Source organism: Echinops telfairi, unplaced genomic scaffold (assembly GCF_000313985.2).
Source record: "Echinops telfairi isolate 266 unplaced genomic scaffold, ASM31398v2 ScPeMD7_7474;HRSCAF=8512, whole genome shotgun sequence".
In the NCBI taxonomy this organism is placed as follows: Eukaryota; Metazoa; Chordata; class Mammalia; order Afrosoricida; family Tenrecidae; genus Echinops; species Echinops telfairi.
In genome coordinates this window covers 2936237-2949302 of record NW_022111378.1, presented here as the reverse complement: position 1 = coordinate 2949302, position 13066 = coordinate 2936237, and the positions used below count along the sequence as shown (strand labels likewise).

Genomic DNA, 13066 nt, shown 5'->3' with positions numbered 1-13066 from the left:
TGACAAAGTGGTCAGTGGTCTCAAGTGCATCAATGGTCTCAAAGTGAATCAGTGGTCTCAAGCATGGGGATAGCAGTGAGGATGACACTGGCCAGGGCAGTGTTTCATTCTTATGTGCATAGGGTCCCTCTGGGTTAGACCTGACTCGATGGCATCTAACAACAACAAACAAGACTTACAGTCTTAGAAAACGACAAGGGAAGTTCTATCCTGTCAGCTGCTATGAATCACAATTGACTCTATAGCAGTAAGTTTATGGCTTTTATTTTTTTAATCAAAATATAGAGCTATTGTTTTTAGACATATCATGCATCTAGTGCTATGTTGTTGTTGTTGTTAGGTGCCATACATGTCAGTTGATTCTCATTCATAGCCCAACAGAATGAAACATTGCCACCTGCATAGTCGTTCTGATGTTTGAGCCCATCGCAGCAGCCAACATGTCAATTCATTTCTTTTAAGTCCTTCCTCTTTTTCATTGCCCCTCTACTTTACCAAGTCTTCTCTAGGGACCGGATCTCCTGATAACATGTCTAAAGTACATAAGACTTAGCCGCTAAGAAGCACTGTGGTGCTATTATACTTTTCTGAAAATAATGTTTTCATCTCTCTAAGCTTTTCCCAAAGAATTCTGCCTCTTCAATTTACACCATGTTGAAATAGCACTTTTGGCATTCTGGACGGGCTCGGGTCTTATGTCCCTTACATTTTCTTTGAGTTTTGAGAACAAAAAGTCTAAAAGGGTATAACCATGGCTGTAGAGTGAACAAGGTAAGTAGCTCACTGGAGGCCAGACCCACACTCTCTGCTGCATCTCCCTGTGAGACATTCCTGTTGGCGAGTTCCATGGAGATACACTGATGGCAGATTCCCTAGGTAGCCAGTTTGGGCTGGGTTTTCTTTTTTGAAAAACACCCTAAAGATTGGCCAACAATGGCTCAAACATAACTTCTATGAGTTTGCCTAAAGACCAGGCGGAATTTCATTCTATTTTATACAACTTTTCTCCTTCCTACCTCTGTAAAATGTTATAGTCTCTGAAACCCACAGGGAGGGGCAGTTTTACTCTGTCCTACAGGGTCACTTTAAGTCATACTTGACTTGATTACAGTGACTTTGATATGATATTGCTATAAATGGGAATGTAACAAATACTTTACTAGGACAGAGGTATAGGTAATAGTGATTTTGCAGGAATTGATGTAAACGTATCCCAGTAGATCTAGGAATATAATTATTAATGGGAATGTAAAATGGTGCAGCCCATTTGGTAAAGTGCCAGGCAGATGTTTAGAAAGTGAATCATATATGAAATGACTTACCAAATGAACCAGCAATCTCACTCCAAGATGACTACCTAGAGAAATGGAGTCATATGTTTACATACAGACTTGTAAGCAAACGTTAAAACAACATCATACAGAAATGCTAGCCAAAACATTGAAATAATGCATTGTGCACTAACTGGCTAATAGATAAAGGGTGACATATCCACAAAACAGGAATTATTCAGCAATAAAAAGGAATGAAGTACTGATGCACAGGATAACTTGGATGAATCTCAAATCAGTATGCTAGTGAAAGACAACAGGCAAAAAATACTACGTATTATGTGATTCCATGTTTATTAGAGGTCCAGAGTAGGAAAATCTATAGTCATAAAGTATATTACTTGTTACCTGAGACTGGAGATTAATTGTAAGCAGGCATCACAAATAGCTTTGGGGTGATGGAAATGTCTTCATCCTGAATTATGATGATAGCTGTATTGCCTAATTTCATTAAATATCACCAAATTATGAGACTAGGAAAAGGATAAGAGGAATAGTGCACAAATTGAGAAATGTAGTCAATGTAACTTAATTTTACATATACAAGTTGTTGAAATGGCAGATGTTTTGCCCACAATAAAATAAAATATATGGAATAAATCATTGGATAATATACCTAAAATGGATGGGTTTTGCTATACCTCAATTAATATGCTTAAAATGTAAATTAGTGGTGGAACATTCAGATGTGAGGTATAGTTTTTACTCAAATTTTCCCCTTCCTAAAACCACATTTACTCTCAACCCTGCATTCTGATATAGCAACCACCTTCCCTTCAATGCCTAATTGATTTTGAAATATTTTGTCTCTGCTTCTGGTCTCTTCATCCTCATCTTGTATTCATCCCTCAACCCACTGCAAGCTGGCTTCAGCCCACATCCTTCTACTGGACTGCTCTTGCCAACTTTGTTCTGACCTCCTTTTCGTTCCAGTAGGTGTATTTTAGTTCTCATCTTTACTTGGTATCTCAAAACTTCTGGCCTGTTGACCACCACTGCCTTACACCTACCTTTTTGCTACCTGGAATGTTTTATCCTCATGGCTTACATTTAATACTTCTTTTGATTTATTCACTGTCGTCTCTCTCAATTGCTCTTCCTCTGGCCATCTCGTAAGTCTTGGTGTTACTTAGTCTATGTCAGATCCACTTCTGCATCATAATCTTATGATGGACTCTGCTTGTCAAGAATACAGATTCATGAGCCATATCCTACACCTTACCCTGAAGACCTTTTAGAAGTGGTTCCTAGCATTCTGAGCCTTATTAACATCCCAGGGCAATGCATCTGAATCAAAGGAATGAGAATCATTCTTTTAAACCTGCCTGATCCCTATGTAAAATTATCTGATTCCTTATATTTCATTACCATTTACATGCTGATAACTACTAAGTTTACATATCCAGTTTGTGAGTTTCAAAGTCCATAGGGAAATATTTCTACCAGCCATCTTATTTGAAGTTCAAACTTAAAACTTAACATATCCAAGATGCTCTTAACACCTGACTTAAAACTCATCCTGTGTTTTCTACCTTTGAGAACAGAACCAGCCATCATTATTCTCTGTTCCAGAAATATGGTTAGCTTCCCTGACGCCTTCATCCTCACTATCCTATTTTTCCAAACAGCTTGAACCCTTTTAGGTTTATCTTCTGAAAATCTGACAAGAAACTTCTCCCCGTCCCCACTATTGCTAATTTAGTTGAGGCCAATGATATTTCTCACATTGAACCCTTAAATTGTTTTTGCATATTATCAAGTCAGTACCTACTCAGAGATCCTATATGACAGAGTAGTACTGTCTCCCAGAACTCCCTGTGCTGGAAATCCTTAGGCCTTTCCCCCACAGGGAGCAGCTGGTGGGTTTCAATCATTGACCTTCCTGTTAGAAGTTGAGTGCTTCGTCGCTGCAAAACCAAGGAATCACTAGACTCCAAATGAGCCTTTCAGACCATAATCTATTCTTCACACGGAAATCATTTTGTCAAATAGTCCACAGATTGTTTCCTTATTTTAAATATCTTATAGTCTTATAAGGCTGCCTGGTGACACTGTGGGATGAGCAACAAATATTGATATGCTACCTAACCACGAGGTCAGTGGTTCAACCCCAACAACTGCTTTTTAGTAGAAAGATGAGGCTGTCTGCTTCCATAATGATTTAGAGGCTCAGAGAACCAATATAGCATCTTATGGTTCCGAATTTATTTGATGGTACTGAGGTTTGTTTTTTGTTTTAATTTATTTACTTTGGGGGGCTTATATTCCTAAAGAATCCTAGTACTCTTAGAAGGAAGGTCAAACTACTTAATATCTTAGAAGGAAGGTCAAACTACTTAATAAAAACACTTCTCCAATGAGATTCTATTTTATCATTCATTCTTACTTATTATTCTTTATACCTATGTCAGTTCAAACATAACAGTAACAACAATTGTGAGGATGGTGCAGGACCAGATGTTTGTTTGTTTGTCTGTATTGTGCATAAGGTCCCTATGCTTGGAACTGACTCCACAGCACTTAACAAGAAGAATTGCAATGTGTAGTTATCATGAAATACTTCTTCAAAGAATAGCAGGTCTTATTTTACATCTATGTCTTTATATATAATGGCCAGAATATTTTTCAACCCTCTGCTTTCTATAAATTAACCAGGTATCACCTTCCATGCCACCAACCACCCCAAACTCAAACAAATGTATTCTGCAATGTGCAACTAGCTTATGTTCTGCTAAGACATGAAGTGGTGCATTTGAATTATGATGCTGGGAAGAATCTTGAAAATAGTGGACTAACAAAAGAGCAATAAATCCATCTTGGAAGAGGTGCATCAGAATATTCCTTAGACAGGGAAGGCGAGACTTTATCTCACATACGTTGGGCATGCTGTCGGGGAGCATGTCATCTTTGGGAAAGGACACTACGCTTGGTATAGGAGCAACAAAAGTGAGGGAGATCCTCGACAAGAGGGACACAGTAGGTGCAACAATGGGTTCAAACATCAACGGGTGAGGATGACGCAGGACAGGGCGGTGTTTCAATGACACACGGGGTTGCTGAGTCAGAACTCACCAGACAGCACCTAACAATGACAACAATCCTACCATACTCCTTAAAATGCCGCACTCTTTAAGTGTCTGTTTACTTCGCTTTTCCAACACTGTACTTGAGAGTGCGTGGAAGCTAAAACCAAAGAGCAAAATTTGGAATATGTCAATAAATATCTTTTGAACTTTGTAAAAAGTGGATGATTGGTTGGTTTATTTAATTAACTATCCATAATCTAATGATGTGTCATAATCTAAAATTGTTTAGCTTCCATATAATTAAAATGAAAATCAAGGTTGGAGATCAATATTCTAAATTTTTATTTTACAATATGGTTTTTGTTTTACTGTATGAATATTTAAGAATGAATAAGTAGAAATATATCAGTAGTTTAGCAAAAAATAGATGCACTACATTTATATTATCAGAACCACCCCAGTATAAGCCAAAACTATGTTTTAAAAACCTTTTATCAAATATTTCAATTCAGAAAATGCCACTATAGTTTTATGCTATTTTAATAATACCACAAATTCAATAAAATTCTTATTTAAATAGACATAGAAAAGAGTCTCGTTCAAGGTCTTTCATCCTTGTTGACTCACTTACTCTGAATGAGTGGCATTTAAGAAACTATATTAGAGATTTCCTTATTTGAAAACATGTTATCCTTCTCTGGAGCCCGTGGTTTTTTTACTCTGCCGATTGCAGGGTGACCTCTTCCTTTGCAATTTCAAGGCACTTCACTTGTTATTGTGTGCAACCCTTGTAAATGGGGCCAGGCCTCTGGGAACATTTCTAATTGGAGTCCAGAGGCAAAACCTCCTGGAAAGCGGCATGAGGACTTCTGTCCCACAGGTTCCATCCATAACATCATTTCTACAGAGTGCACAATCCTGAAAGCAAGCCCTGAGCTGGACACGTCCCTCAGAAATTGACCAAGAACTACCGTTCATTACTACTCATTTCTCCATTCTAACTCATGGCAACCCCATGGCAGGCAGAGGAGACTGATAGGGACCTACACAGGCTTTAACCATTGCTGATTTTCTCAGCCTTCGGGCCTGTTCTTTTGAGGAATTTCTGGATGGGTTTAATTTTCCAACCTTTTGTTTAGTAATCTAGAATACCTGGCTCTTTGCAACACCACCGTGAAGTCACGGGATTAATTATACATATAAAATAAACAAAAATTCACTGAGTTGATTCTGATTCTAGCCACCCTGCAGGACGGAGTAGAACTGCTCCTGTGATTGGAGCCCTTACCTGAAGCAGAAAGCCTTCTCTTTCTCCTGTGGACCTTCCGCTGGTTTACAACCTGCTGGTCTTGCTGTTAGCAGTCCATCGCGTAACTGCTATACCATCAGAGCATCCTCTCTCCTCCTTCCCTCTTTCGTGTCTGCTCTTGATATAGATATGGATATGGATAGAGATGGATATTGGTATGGTTGTGGGTGTTGGTGTGGGTTTGGGAGTCGATATAGATATACATAAGGATACAAGTATTCTCGGTGGTGGGATCCAAATAATTTTAAAACTGGCTCTCTGCCCTAACGACCATTTCAGGCATTAAAAAAACAAGGTATACTGAAATGTAGTTTATTGTTTCATATAGTTAATACTTAAATAAGAACAATTAAAAATACATACAAAGCTAGGTTATACGAGTTTTAAAATAGGAATGAAAAAATATTAGATAATATCTGACCATAAATAAATTTATTAATTAACTTGTAATTTAAGATATTTCCATATTGCTTCTTGATTGGCATCTGTGTTAGTCTTGGTAAACTAGGGAAACAAATCCACAGAAACTCATATATGTATAAGAGAGAGTTTTATATAAACGGTAAGTGTACCTTAAGAAAGCATCCCAACCAGTGCTGTCCAAGTCCATAAGACCGACATTAGACCATTTGTTCGAGACCGATCTACAAAGAGCTCCTCAATCTCACAAAACACACGCAATGGTGCCAAATGCAAGAGGAAAGCCAAATCAATGAGCATGTAAGCATCTCAGTGCTGGCAGGGGTCTCCACACGACTGCTCCAGCACCCAGGGCTGCATCGGGGTTAGGTCCAGGTGGCTTCTCTTTGGGGATGTCTCACAGGAAGTGAGTCTTGCCAGCTGAAGCAGGGAACTGGTTAAGGCAGCTGCACCCTGGTCTGACCATCAGAGAGCAAGAGATCTGAGAACCCAGTGAGGCTCACCGAGCCATTGATCTCTCTGCCCTTCAATTAATGCCACAAGTGTTTATCAGCCCGATTGGCACAATAAACTTAACTACCTCATTATCCTCATGTTCAATGATACTCGTTTTATGTGAGTATCATCAGCTGTGTGATTTATCCTTAACCATCATTTTACTGAGCCCGCTGCTTTAGAGGTCGGCCAATGAGACAATAGTCATTGTGTTTCAGATATAAAAACAGGTAAGACTACTCTTCTCTGAACATATTATGTTCATCTTTGAATAAATCCTTTTCACTTTGGCTGAGCTTATAGAAATTTTCCTGGCAATATTTTAGCTCTTTAAACACTTTCAGGAATTGTGTGATTCACTTGTGGGAATATGGGGCTTAACACAAAGTTTGAAATGAATGACAGGGTGTCAAACTCTGGTTGTTTGACACATTTTTTGTTTACGTTATATGTTTGTTTACTCAAGTAACAAATGCAAGGGAATAAAAAATGTAGTATTTCATCAAAAGTGTAACAAGATTTATAAAATGAATAAATACATATTAGAAGCATAGTTCAAATTTTTTATATTATGGACAGAATGGACATTACCACAAGTGCTTAGACTACTCTGTTTCACAGATGAATGTTAAAAAAGAGTAAGGAATGTAAATTGGTGATTTCCACACTGGGCAGCTGCCCAGTCTCCCACCTTAGAGGAAACTCTGATTGCAAGTGCCATTTTAACAACTGGCTCACTGAAATCAACCCAAAATTAAGTATTGGTTTTGCTGAACTGGTGCAAACTGGCTGAATCCCACCACTGGGTAAGTTCCATTAAGATGAAATTCCATTCTGATGATACCATTGTAAGTTGGTTCTGCTATCAGTTGGATATATATTTTATTTGTTTTTAGTTGTAATTATAATTTTCTTTTCTATTATCAATATATTTATAAACCTACAAGCAAATATTAGAGAATAACATCAATAAATTGCTAGCTTTCCCATTCCATGTAGTAGATATTGCTAAAGATAGGATATAGATGTATAAAACCCCAACAGATGATTGTAAATGTGTTTCACAAGAAGTCAAGTACCTTGTAAGTCAGAGTCTATCTGCATTTAAAAAAAGAAAAAAAAACTTTGCTATTGAGTTAATTCCAACTTTTATTAACTCCATGGTAACCCTATGGGACAGAGTAGAATTGCCTCGGATAGTTATATCCCCTCTCTCTCCCAAATATATAGCTGTGTTACACCAGGTTGACAAGAGAAACAAATCCAGTGACACTCATAAGAAATAACTTTATATCAGGAAGTAATTATTCATAGTTAAAACAGCTCAGCCCAATTCAAGTCCCTAAGTCTGATATTAGTTCATAAGTCCCTTTTCAGACTCACGCAGCCACATACACTTATGCAGGATGCAGGAATATCACAGGCCAGTGGCCACAGTTATGTGGATCTAAGGTCAGTGGATCCTTGGCAGGGCTTTGGCAGATCTCAGGATGGCCAGCAAGCAGAAAGGTGAAGGGGGAGAGACAGAGCCGTTTCCAGTCTTTCACACACTTCTGATACCATCAAGGAGTCGTCAGGCTGCAACTTGATCGACAGGCTTAACTCCACCCCTGCACTTTCATAGTCCTCAAGTTGACATGCAAGTGTCTTACTACCACATTAGCTAAGAAGTTAGTTCATGATTTTGTGGGCCAGGAATTAGGACTGGACTCAGATGGGTGGTACTTTTGATATTGACGGGGCTACTCATATATCTGAGGTGAACAAGTGGCTCTGCTTCTGGGGTGGACTGGCTATCAAGTGGACATGACTAGGATACCTTAGTCTCCTCTTCCACGAAAGACCACTCATATTCACAGTGCAGAGCTCTGCCTTGGGGAGAAACTGCACGCTGCATCTGCTGCGTTTTATTGGCCAAGCAAACCACTGAACCAGTTTAAATGGGGCTATGAAGGCAAGGCCCGCTCCTCTGCTGGAGCGTCCTGCAGAGTTGCACTGCAGAGGACAATCAAAGGGATGGAGAACTGGGATTTCGTATGCAATCTAATACTAGAATACAATCAATGACCCGCCTTGTGACTTCAAGCAGGAAGAAATGGTTTCCCTTTTCATGGGTTAGTATCAAAAAGAAATGACAAGCTCAGGTTTTCCAGGTAAACAGAAGTGTGATTCCCATCCAGGCCCTCAAATTGATGAGATATTAAATTTACATGAATAATAATTTCTTGTCCCCAAGTGTGAATAATACCTATAATTATGTTCCTTGTTTCTGTTTTGTTGTTGCTGTTGTAAAGATAAAACAAGACAATTATTGAAAGATTTTTACAGAAACTGCACATTACATAATGTCATGATTAATTAGTCTTATGGGCTAGCATAGCTAGGCGATAACCGGAACCCATTGCCACCAGTCAATTCTGATTCATCATGAACCTTATCTGTAAATCTTCATGGCAGTAGACAGCCTCGGGTTTTTCTGTTAGAGCAGTTGGTGGGCTGGGATAGTCAGACTTGTGGTTAGCAGTACACCATTGGTTCCAAAGTTCTGCCAATTTTTAGACCAAATTCAAATCTCGGAGTTGATGAAAAGGTATTTTGTAGATAAAATAAATATTATCAGTTGACTTTAAAAATAGAAGATTTCCCTTGAGAATATGGTTGCAATTCATCCAATCAGTGAAAGAGTGTAGGACTAAAAGATTAGACTCCCTGAAAACATTCTACCTCAAGAGTGATGTATGAAATCCATCCTGAGTTTCCAACTTGCCAACATTGTCCACACATTTCAAACTTGACTATAATATCAATTCCATCCTGCTACCCTGCCCTACATATTTTAAACTTGCCAGTACACAAAATCACTTGCATTAATTCTTTAAAATGAAAAAATATTTGTTTTTCTCTTATATGTATGGGTACCTATATCAGACATGAATCTAATATGCATTCAATTAATATAACGTATAAAATTAATTAATGTCATTTCTCTGAGAACCTTAACTGGTATAATGAATAATAACTTATTGACTGCATGTCGATGGGTCAAACCAGACCAACTAAGAACTATAGAAAAAGAACCAGAGTCATATAGAGCAAATAACATGACACTGGAAGGTATATGGTCTGGATCATATATTGCTTAGGTGCCCTTAATTTGGACTTTAAATTTTGTGTGTTTGTAATGTTCTCATTTCTCACAGTGGGTGATTCATTGTTAGTGTATGGTTTTCATGAACACATATGAATTTCAAATTGAAATGTGTCATAAAATTCAGCAAACCCAATACTATTGATCCAATTCCGACTCACAGTGACCCTGTGGGACAAAGTAGAACTGCCCCTTTGGGTTTCTGAGGTTTTTGATTGTAGAAGACCTTACCCTTCTTCAATGGAGCAGTTGGTGGTTTCAAACTGCTGACCTTGTGGTTAGCAGGTCAATGCATAACCCACCACACCATCAGGGTTCCATAAGTGTACTACAAATGAAAGCACTCAATGTTGATGCTGAGTTCTAAATAGCAAGAGGTAATGAATTATAGAAGAACACAACATGTATTTCCATATCCAAATGCACCTGTGGATATCGTGCACGGTTTGGGTTAGGACAAAATGACTTCAGATGATGAGACCTGACACTGGCTGGAAGAACATGTCAGGCTATAAAGAAAGAGGGGTGAATCCCACCAAGTCATACTCAACACTTTCATTAAGGGAGTGGAGAAAAGAAGGACATGTGACATAGTGGCTGTTTCTTTGAATGAAAGCTGTGTAAAAATGTTACCCTTAGGGTAGTTTTTTGACTTTGGAAATTGTACCCTGAGCTGAAAAGGTTGGAACATTTGTTCGCAAACCTATTCACTTTTCTATCGTATCACATTAAACATCACAAGTATTTTATTCCATCACCATCTGGGCCAGTCGGCCAAATTCTGGCCCCAACTTTTCATCCCTGTATTCCCTTTGGCTGTTTGTACTGACCTCTATGTTCTTTCTTATCAAAGAATACATTTATTTCCCCCTTCCTAACTTTCAAGGGACACCTTTGTGAATCACATGACCTTTTAGTGAAGGATGTTGAGACCCTCATTCTCCAAAAGAAAGCGAAACACAAAACCTTTATGAAAAAGCATTGTTTAATGTGTGCAAAGAGAATAGCAGAGCTCCTATCTGTGACCTTGGGAGTCATGTGCCCACTGGGGTCCCAGGGTCCTCATCTGTAATCTCAGACATTGATAATAAATACAATTAAATTTTACTTTTTTACATCTTTTATTAGACAGAAACATAAAAATATGAAATGATTATTTCTCAAGATACCCTCCATTTAAGTTTATACACTTCTGAAGGCAGTGTTACTATCGCTACAACTTTCCCCAAAGAATTATGTGGTCTTCAGTTTACACAACAAAACAATAGTTGTGGCATCCTTGATGAACTCAAATTGGAAAACTATGTTCCTTTTAAGTGTTGAATTTGGGGGGGAGGGGAATGAAATCTGAAGGGACAAGATCAGGACTATAAAGAGAAGAGGTACAGTTTCCTAAGGAACTTCTCATGGGACAGTACTTGGTAACCCTGAAGAATGAGCAGGTGCATTGGAATGATGAGAAATATTTTCAATAATTTTGAAGTTTCTTCATAGTAAGCCCTTGTATCTCCCCTGTGTCCTTCCAGAAAATCTTTCAGGAGAACCCCTTTGGAGACCCCCTCGTGCTGAGGGGCCATGAAGTTCATTTAACATGCTCCTGGCATGATCGCTGAAGACAACATGGGAACACCACCAACGTGGTGAAGAAAGCCGATGGTGACTGGCCATCAAAAGCTACAGCACCTGGGATCCCAAAGGCCCTAAGTAAAATAAGCGGCCATTCAGCAGAGAAGCAACAAGCCCATGGAAGAAGCAACCAGCCCTGGCAAAAAATACAGTGAAGTGCGTTTCACTGCCCACGATCCAAATACGTTATTTTGGAGATTTTGAGTAAGAACAAACTTTACAGTATCTTAAAGCCTCCATTAATGTTAAGAAGCCTACAGCTGCTTGTTGATGTACACCAAGAAGTTCCATTCCTGAGCATTGTCTATCACCATCCCATACATTAGAAACAGCGTGTCACGTCAATTAGAGATTAAACCTTGGCTGCCATGTCCATATACAGGATCTATCAAAGGTTCACTGGCATCTTCAATTTCATTTTTTATGTTTTCAATACCCTGTGCCAGTAATACGGAATGTAGAAAAAGCAATACTCCAAATTTGTTTCTCCACATTGAATACTGGTCCAAGACAGCATCTTTCAATTCTGATAAATTTCTGAACGATCTATTGAAGAAGATTCTGCTTGGCAGCTAGACTCAGCAGGGCTCCCCGAAATACTAGCAGTGTCTTCCGTTGTCTTTCTTCTTGACCAGGAAACGAAGCAAAATGATCCACAACAAGCACTTTCCAATATGTCACACGAGGTATGACAAGGGAGGTCCTTCTGATCTTCCTCTGGGCCATCTTTCCAAGACGACTTCTCAGAAGAAAACAGAAGCTTCTTCAAAAGAAACGCTTGAACATGTGAAGGGCCACTTTCCAACGGTTCGAATGCAGATGCTTCTGATTCATGAAACACAAACCGTTGCACCCGGCGGCAGAAGATGGTGTCGGAGAGACCAAGGCTGCTCTGCGTGCCCCATACCAGCTCCACCAGTTCTTTAGTCAGTTCGGCCATGATGGGTTCCTGCGGGCAGGCCTCAGTTTTCAGGACTCCTGCCCCGGAACACGGGCAAGGAGCGACTCCAGAGTCTGGAGATGCGGCCACGGCGGTGGCAAGTAAGTTTACGGACAGATACGAGGAAGGCGAAAGGAGACAAGAGTCAGCTGCAAGCAGGGACCCAACGCCTGTCAAACCGGGTGGAGCAACCGCAAGGAGTTCCTCTATCGGACCTACATTTTGATATTTAATACAACATGTGTTTTCAAATATAAACAAACAAAACAAAAAAGCATTGCTGATCATTCCGATTTAGGGAAACTTCACATGTTAGAGCAAAGCTGCTCGCTAGAGTTTTCCTGGGGGTAAGTTCACAAGGACACATTACCTTGTGTCCTTTATTTATTTATTTTCAGCAATGCCACTCAGTAGCCAAGAGAAAGTTGTGTCGTCACTCAGTGGCTTTTCATTTATATAGATGTAATTTAATCTTTCCAACCATCTCTGTGGAGCAGATATTACCATACTGTATTTCAAACTCATTATGCTGCTTCATGAAGACCAGGATGAATACTAGTCAAAAGCTCTCGTATGGAACTAGCTACATTTTGAGGGAAAATTACATGGAAAAATGCAACTCATCTTTCTTGAGCCCTTCTTAGGTGTTTATCCTTGTTCTCCAACATAGCAATAGAGCAATGACCAATAAAATATCCCCGTTCTTAGCGATCTTGTATATAAGTGAGAAGAAAGAAATCATATAAACTAGGAAACCAAGAAGGTTCCGAG

At 39.1% G+C, this 13066-nt stretch overlaps 1 pseudogene; it reads right to left on the bottom strand.

Annotated features, from left to right (window-relative positions):
- Positions 1 to 11403: 11403 nt before the first annotated feature.
- On the bottom strand, positions 11404 to 12295 carry LOC115874017 (annotated as a pseudogene).
- Between the last annotated feature and the right edge of the window lie 771 nt (positions 12296 to 13066).